This window comes from Acartia tonsa, chromosome 2 (genome assembly GCF_053477335.1).
Source record: "Acartia tonsa isolate MP-2025a chromosome 2, ASM5347733v1, whole genome shotgun sequence".
In the NCBI taxonomy this organism is placed as follows: Eukaryota; Metazoa; Arthropoda; class Copepoda; order Calanoida; family Acartiidae; genus Acartia; species Acartia tonsa.
Genome location: NC_137261.1, coordinates 9,760,987 through 9,769,397, shown reverse-complemented (window position 1 = coordinate 9,769,397; position 8,411 = coordinate 9,760,987). Strand labels below are relative to the sequence as shown.

The following is an 8,411-nucleotide window of genomic DNA, read 5'->3' as shown; positions in this document are numbered from 1 at the left end:
GTCAGAAATGACTCGAAAGTTATCCTTTCTTAATAAGTTATTTTATAGAGGATATGCGTGGATATTAAGATCGGGGAAAATTATCGTCAAATTAGGTTGCCATCGTGGACATCATTTATTGGTCAGTTCGTTCACCCAGTAGTAGGGGATGGGGTAAAGGGGGTTGGTGAATGGTGTAGTTATTATATATAGCCAGCTACAAGTATCTCTTTATTAAAGTACATGATAATCTGGTGTTAGATCCCAGGGACAAGGGAAGTTCTTTCTGACCAATAATTCTATTAAAATTATGTAACTTTATCACGAAACCTATATGAGTATCTAATATTATGAATGGTTCAACTCTTATAAAAATCGGCTAGTAGTAAACTACTTTAGAGTATAAATTCGCTAAACCTCATCAAAAAAAGTGTACACTATTAAATTTAAAAACAGCTGTGTAAAAATCAAAACAAACAATCCATTGAACATAGTGATTTTTTGAATTTTCAATTTATGGTCTAATTAAACGATAAAATTATTTTTTTCTTCCATAAATATTTATGAAAACAATGCCCAATATATCGTGTTACATTTTTGTGTGAATATATCTTCTAAAAAATACAACAAAGATTTCGGAACATGGCCTGTTATTCGTTAAATTTTTGAATACACGTTTATATCATAGGTGATAATTTAATGCATTGCAAACAAATTGATAATATTTCAGCTTGATCAAGTAAAGTGATTTTTAATTATACTATTTATATAATATAATTTCAGAAACGTTTGGTAAGATGTAATCAGTTTCAGACATTGCAAGAAACTATGTCCTTACCTACATTCCTGGTAACTATTTAATTAACATTTACCAACCAGAGGCGTTCTGAAGGGGATGTTTTATTCTAAATGGATAGGAATAAAATTTACTTATTTTAGTAGCAAAGCCACTATCCAATTCTCGTTGTCAGTCCGTCTGTAAGTGCGTAACACTATGAGGGAAATTAGGTTTACTAATCTACTATTAAAGCTACACCTTTTTGTCAACTTTCCCATCATTCTAGCGCATATTTGAGCATATAACATCCATAGCAGCCGGAATGTTTTAAGGCAGCCATTTAAGTTTTCTAATATTTTGATTTTAATATATTTTCGTTTTTAATCATATGTTCAAAAGTTGTGTGGGTAATAATATCAAAATTAGGTTCCCCGTAGTTCTAAGAATTTTGTATTAACAAGTAGACAAAAGGAAAAGTGGCTTTATTGTTAAATTTTACGTTTATTTTATTTAACCTCAAAAGGTTAACTGTTTTAAGTTAATTTAATTTCAAATCATAAAAACAGATTGACAAAAAGACATACTACGTCATTTATACACATGATCTATTCTAACATTATCACATTATCTATTGATAATTTTTTTAACCGTTTCAAACATTTATTTCCACGAAATGGATTTAAACTTATCTAACTCATAGTTTTAAAAATATTAGTATTTTTATTGAAAATCATACTCTTACAATATTTTTTTCTGAAATGGCAACTCATACTTTCATAATTTTTTTGGCATACTTGCGTAAAAGTTCATTTTTCTATGGAATATCCGGGAAGGGTCCCTTTCGTGGCAACACCCCTTAAGAGGCGATTCTTCATATTTTCAAAATGACTTTAAATAGGTTTTTTTAGGTTAGGCTATGTTATATTGTGTTAGGTGATAGCCCCTCAGGGTTAGGCAATTGGCCATGCAGAAATAGGAGAAAAGCCACTTTGAAAATAAGAAGAATCGCCCCTTAAGGGGTGTTACCACGAAAGAGACTATACCCAAATATCCTTGATCTTCAAATGAATATTAAATATTGGATATTAAATACACTTCGTGGGACTGCCTTTTTAAAAGTAAAGTAGTAAATAGGTACAATTTAGAAAGCGTAGCAACTCTATAATCAATACGAGAATGTCCGTACGTCCATTTTAAACATGTCGATTTTTAACTTTTTTGACAACAAATTTTTGTATGTTAAAATTATCCGATTCTTCTGATTGTTTGAAAACTGATTCCTATTCCAACAAGGTACAATGTTATAAGCGAAGCATCTCTATAAATAAGTCCCAAAAATGTAAGTATGTCCTTAAACAGTATCATATATTTATGCAGTTTTGCAACAAATTTACTTAAAATATTGTTTGTGCTGATGCATTTAATATTCTGCTAATTCAGTTCTGACAATCTACAAGTGTTAATGTTCGTTTGTCCTTCCATTTCATAGCTTCGCTTTTATGGATGTTGTTATCCTTGTTAATATTTGAATTTGTTCTCATAAAATTACTTTGTTAAGGATGGACCTTGAAAAATAGAAGAGATTTACAACAGGAAGTTATACATGAGGCTATTGATATTGTCAAGATGGATCAATATGATTGGGTTAGGTAAGATTAATACGTTTATGTTTTACTTTAATTCCTTCCCTCCACTTAAACTAATTTGATACTAATGCTCTTTATCTCAACATTATTATAAATTCTGCATCAATTTTAGACTTTCTGTGGAAGACACCCTTTTTATTAAGACTATTGCTATAAATCATTAAAATCTTTACGTTTTATCTACAAGTTAGAGAATCTTATACAAAGTCAATGGTTAGACAAACAAATATGATTATATTATATTATACTAGCGGCTTTGCCCCTAGCCTCTAGGGGCTTTGCCCCAAGAGAAAATTTTTAAAAATTGGAGCTGCCCTAGTATCAATTTCAAAATTTTCGTGAAAAAAAAATTCGATCTGCCCCAGTATCAAATTTAAAATTTAAAAAAAGGGGGTGGATTTTTTTGTTATTTGGGGGGCTAGGGGTGTCCTACCCCCCAAGAAAATAGCTTAAAACCACCACAGCTCAGGACCAATAGGTATATATCCTGAAGAGTAGAATCCGATCGGTTCAGCGGTTACCTAGATCTTAAGGGACAAACGGACGGACGGACGGACGGACAGACATCAAGCTACTTTGTATTATAGATATTATCTTATGTGTATTAGAAGAAATAATTTATATATTTGTTCTAGGAGAATTAGTAGAAGACAACTAAGCACAGCCCATGAAGACATAAGAAATTGTAAGAAGAACAAAAGAAATATTTGAAAACTTTCATGGGCCAAATTTAAAGGGCGAATATAGTTTCAATATGATATGAGCTTATATGAAAGGTGCCATTACATACTTTTAAAATATCTATGTTAAATTTAAAAAATCAAAAAAATCCTTAAGTAGATTTTGCAATTTTTGCTTTTACTTCAACATATGATAAATGAGAAAGTCAACAAAATCGTTTATTTTAGCCCTTTACAAGACTTTTTTTGACTATTTTTCTTAAGTTTAATTGACTATTACATTGGCATGCATCTTAATTGATAATTAAAGTGTTTATTTTTTCATATTATATACTATTTTATTGATTTTTTAAAAAGCATAAAAATAATTTGCGTCAGTTTGCGTCCGGAGTAATTACTAGGGTAAATAATACGTTTAAAGTTTTTTTTTCTGTATAAAGATCAATGATTAATTCTTGATGATATAATTACCCTAGTACGCATTTTTCAACACACACACACAAACGCCAGATCGCCAGATTTTCTCCAGAAAAAAATATAAGAAAAAAAAACACTATTCACCTATTATTTTTGTCCTCTTTAAATTAATTATAACAATTACCATATAATTTTAATACTTACATGAAATAAAATTTCTCCTGTAAAGGTTTTTTTTTAAAAATAAAATTCAAATACTTTACACTTTGTTGGGGAAGATTGTCAAGGAAGAAACAATCCACAATACAAAAAAATAGATTGAAAACTGGTTTCCACTTTTATTACGACTATCATTTAACGAAAGCATTTTAATTCAACCTTAAACCGAAGCCTTGTGTGATGCTAGGGTGTTTGGAGTTCTTAGGGAACCACACTTATTACATAAATTTATCCCGAGAATGTTCAGGTTTTAAGCTATAACAGACTTATACAGTTGGATATGTCAATATCTTAAAGTTACTTATAATCTATGGAATTGCACGTTTTATTTGAGCCATATTATATCCAACCTATATTCGCCCTTTAAAGCGGGAAGGGGTAATTAAAGGGTTAGTGGAAAAATTATGGAGGAAAATCCTTCCTGGGTATAACGATAAAAAAGTACTTAAAGTAGTAAGACTCAACACGTTTGCAAGGTCCTTTAGAAATAGGGGGGGGGGGGTTAATGCAACCATCTCGTAATCAATGATTAAATGGCACTTAGAATCCAAATTTCATTACGAAACTTATTAATACTTGGTATGTATATTGGTTACAGCTTAAATGAATAGCCGTTTTTTTGCTATTTTTAGGGCAAATCTGTCATAATTACGTAGGAATCAACTTTTTGAAACATATTTTTGATTTATATAATGTGATACCAAAAACTGTTTTTAAAATCTCTAGTACCAGCAAATACCAGCTAGAACCGTTTTGTAGCGGCAAAGAGTATTTGATTTGCCCTAAAAATAGCCAAAAAATGGCTAAACTGCTAAGCTGCCAGCTGTTAGCCGCTACTTTTCTAACTTTTTGTTCAATTTAGGGAAAATAGACCTATCAAAGATTATAATACTCATGCCAAGTTTTGTAACGAAATCTGGATTCTAAGTGCCATTTAATCATTGGTTACGAGAGGGTTGCATTAATCCCCCCCCCCTTTTTTTTTAATTGTAAGCTCTGAATAAAACCTTTTCTAAATTTGACCTCATAGATACTATAAAATCAATTTCCTTTAAGCTTTAAAATAATCAAACAAATTACGGCTAAGAAGAATCAATAGCAATATGAAATTATCCAAAAAGATATCTTTGAGATCATTCAAACAGATTGGTACAAATATCATTGAAATAAAATGTCTTATTAGTGGCCGATAAAAATAGCCAGTAGTACTTGAATTTAAGGCCTTGATTTACCATTTGTTATAGCTGTAATCAGTTTAGAATATTACAGTTCTACACAATAGTATGACTTACTTGCATTATAGGATTATAACTGAAAAATTGGTTCGGGTGGGTTTCTAAGAAAGGGTGTTTTAAGCTAGATAGGAAGACAATTTAGATTATTTTACTACATTGATATTTGTTATAAAGGTCAGCAATTACATTAAATAAAAAAAAAATATTTAAGCTTTTAATGAATATATGTAATCATTTATAATTTATTGTTATCTACCTATGTATTGTTATTATTTTTAATTGTTGTTAAGTTTGCTTAATTGATATGTAAATATATGATTAATTTTAAATTCCTTTTAATTATTATTGTATAACTCAAAATGAAATGTTAGTTTGTTTTGTCTAAGTCTGTATTATATTTTTTAAAAGCATATGTGGCCTTACTCTTTACACAACGCCCCTAGCCTCTAGGGGCTATGATTCAAATAGGCAGAAAAATAAATCATTTCAAGACTTAAATCTGAAATTAGAATGGCCTGAAACAATTACTGGACCTATTTTAAGATTCTCTCAAAGAGAGAAAGTAATTGGTTCAGTAGTTATTGAGATCTTAAGCTTCAGACAACAAACCCTTAATAAATTATATAGGACTAGTTGCTAGGGGACTCTATCTCCGAAGGGGTAAAGAGGTGGAAGACTAATAGCCTAAAACTATCCCGAGATCTATGTGAGTGTTTACTGTAAAGGAGGACCGTATTGGTTAGCGGTTAGCAAGATCCTTCGCTACAGACAAAAAATAATAACTTTTTATAATAGGACTAGCGGCTGTGTACCTAATATCTAGGTATATTTGAAGGGATTTAAAAGGGAAGAAAAATAGCTAAAACCAACACAACGAATTTTTTATACAAATGAAATAGCTTAAAACCATCCCAGGACCTATAAGAAGCTTTAATCTAAATCAGAACCATATCGGTTTAGCAGTTCGCGAGACCCTTCAGGACAGACAAAAAACGCTTACTACTTTATACAATAGGATGGCGATGATATCTTTTCAAAGATAATGTTTTTTGCATGCCCATTTTTCTTTTAGTTTGTCTGTGTTTACATACATCAAGATTTATCCTGTATAATAAAAGATTTAAAATATTTTTGTGCAAGCAAAGAAAAGAAAATTTAATGTGCTTTGTTAAATATGTAGTTTAAAATCTGGCCGCTAGGTGTCTCAAACAAAAAATATAATAAGGGTCAAAGATAAATAAAGTACATAATTTAACAATCATTAAACATACATTTGTTTTAAAAATTGTTTATGATACAATTTTATGAAAAAAAAGTAAGAACAAGAAAAAAATTTAACTAGTCAACTGTATGCTTGTTAAATGAAATAAATCGTTCTCTATTTTCAGAGTTTTTATCAGATAGGCTTATTGTAAAATTATGTTCGATAAACCTGACAAAATCAAGTTAGTAGTTCATCATAATTTGATCTTTGACAATCATACTAAAGCTAAAAGTTGCTGTAGCTGCAAACTGGTATAATTTAGATTATGGTGAAATATTGCCTTATACTATTGTTTGCCAGAATAGCCTTCCCTTGTCCCTGGTTAGATCCAATTATTAATAAATGCATTATAGCTAAGCAACTCTCTAATTTACTGTGTTTGTCCTTATGGAATGCTATGGAGGAAATAAGTTTTTCTCAGCTGCTAATATTTTTATGAAAAGCATCAAGTAAATAATTTACTTGATCCGTTAGTCTACCGTTAATGCTGCCAAAGACATTTTTTGTGACGATTCCTATGATTTATGAATATCTAGTCTGTACATTGTTTTTGGTTGTCATTTGTTAGTAACATTTTGAAGGTCATAAAATTCTTTCATGGGAAGCGGGAGTATCTTGACCTCTATATAGCTGAGGTTTCTAGTGAAGATTCCTATGACTTATGCGTTTTCTATTGACTTTGTCCGCCTGTAATGCTTTGAGAGTCGTTTTACAGAAAAAAACGACTGTTTCTACAGACAATTGGCTATATTTGAAATTAGTGTAAATATTTTTATTAACGTTAAGCATATTTTTGTACTCTATGACTTACTTTGTCCTTTTGACTATTACCTACTGGAATCACATTGCCAAGTGTGAAATCAATAGGACAATTCTAACATTTCTAAATAAATGATAAACCGACACTAATTTTAGAAACGCCTAACTTTTAAAAACCTTTGGCATCTTCTATATAACTTACTTTTTCAGTTTATTTATTTGAATTTTCTTGATATTGTGCTAAGCTACTTATGGATGTTGTGTCATCCTTGTTTTCAAAGTTAACTCCTGGAAGGCTAAAGTTGGTTATAACCAAATACAGCCTTGTTTATCATATTCAACTTATTTATTTTATATTTGTTGTTATGTATGAAATTATCTCGCTATTGTCCTCTACCCCCTGCACTATCCCTCGGGGATTTAAGGGGTAAGACACCGCTTATACCAATAACGAAATTAATTCGAAAAAATTCACCAAACCTATATACGTGATGTTCAGCTGTCGTTGGGGGGCAACATAGTAAAATTTACGACCTCTCCAATACCCCCCAAATATTATTTAAGATTTATTTAACTTGTTGGTTTTACCTCAAACCTGGATAAGACATAAGATACTGAAGGATGAAATTGTTTGAAAAGGGTGGGCACTGACAGTTTGAAATAACCAATTAGAAGTACCCTACATTTTTGGTAGTGAGAGAGTGTTAATAAACTTTAACAAGGATGACAACATCCAAAGAAGCGAAGTTCTGAAATTGAATGACAAACGAACATTAACACTTGTAGAATATTAAGTCCAAACAAAATTTTAAGTAAATTTGTTGCAAAACTGTAAATACAGGGTACTGTTTAAGGACATACTTACATTTTTATGACTTGATTATATAGATGTTCGCTTAATACATTGTACCTTGTTGTATTAGGAATCAGTATTAAAAAAAATCAGATGAATCGGATAATTTTAACATACAAAAATTTGTTGTCAAAAAAGTAAAAAAATCTGCATGTTTTGAATGGACGTAAGGACTTTCTGGTAACGATTATATAGTTGCTGGGCTTTCTAAATCGTACCTAACTGTTATAGGAATCATCATGCAAAGTTTAAAATCGACAGGACATTTCTAACATATTTAAATTAACAAAGAGTTTACTGTTACGGACGGACCGACCCTAATTATAGAAAGGCTTCGCTTTTAATTATAAGTCCAATGTCTCATACCCCGTTGCATTTTAAAACCAGAAATCTTATGGGATAAGACAATGGACGATTAACTGTGTTGTACATCCTCAGTAATGATAATCAAATTTACCCATTCTGAAGATAAAGTTATTGGTTGAAAAATTTGGACACTGACAGTTTGAACCAAATGAATAAGTATCAATAAAAAGACCAAAGTTTTGAAGCCAGTGCAGTGGTTGAGAAAAGGTGGTTTA

The 8,411-nt window shown here is 30.7% G+C and overlaps 1 long non-coding RNA gene across 1 annotated transcript; it reads left to right on the top strand.

Moving 5' to 3' along the window:
- The first annotated feature begins 697 nt into the window (after positions 1-697).
- LOC145304032 (uncharacterized) lies at positions 698-3,145 on the top strand. The gene is made up of 3 exons (XR_013873950.1): positions 698-828; positions 2,316-2,406; positions 3,039-3,145. It is a non-coding gene; the product is annotated as an uncharacterized LOC145304032 (long non-coding RNA).
- The last annotated feature ends 5,266 nt before the right edge of the window (positions 3,146-8,411 follow it).